The sequence below is a fragment of the Penaeus monodon genome, chromosome 25 (assembly GCF_015228065.2).
Source record: "Penaeus monodon isolate SGIC_2016 chromosome 25, NSTDA_Pmon_1, whole genome shotgun sequence".
Classification (NCBI taxonomy): domain Eukaryota; kingdom Metazoa; phylum Arthropoda; class Malacostraca; order Decapoda; family Penaeidae; genus Penaeus; species Penaeus monodon.
Window position 1 is genome coordinate 33,765,428 of NC_051410.1, and position 404 is coordinate 33,765,831.

Here is a 404-nt window from a genome sequence, read left to right on the forward strand (position 1 = left end):
CATGATGATTTATGACTTTGTAAATACTAATCAAGAGGGGAATCGCTTAGCTTGTTTTCTAGTTTTGATGTCAATTGCTTCATATAAAAAAAGATATATATACAACAAGATCATTATTCACAATTGCTGATTCAATGTAATCTGTGATAGATTTAGTCAATGTTATGTGATATTTGGTGGTTCTTAGTGTAAGATATGCTTTCCTTGTATAAGATTTAGTTAATATATATGATGATATATTTCAGTATATCATGTTAAAAATAATGAATATCAGTTCTGAATTGTTAATAAATAATTTATTCATATATATAGGATATTATATATTATACAATATATTATTATTTTAATTTGATGTTTATGTGTATGTTATATTATAAGATAGATAATATATAAAAAAATAGACT

General features: G+C 21.8%; 1 protein-coding gene across 1 annotated transcript in view; it reads right to left on the reverse strand.

Annotated features, from left to right (window-relative positions):
• LOC119589368 (probable protein phosphatase 2C T23F11.1) overlaps positions 1-404 on the reverse strand; it is an 18,741-nt gene that overhangs the window by 11,253 nt on the left and 7,084 nt on the right.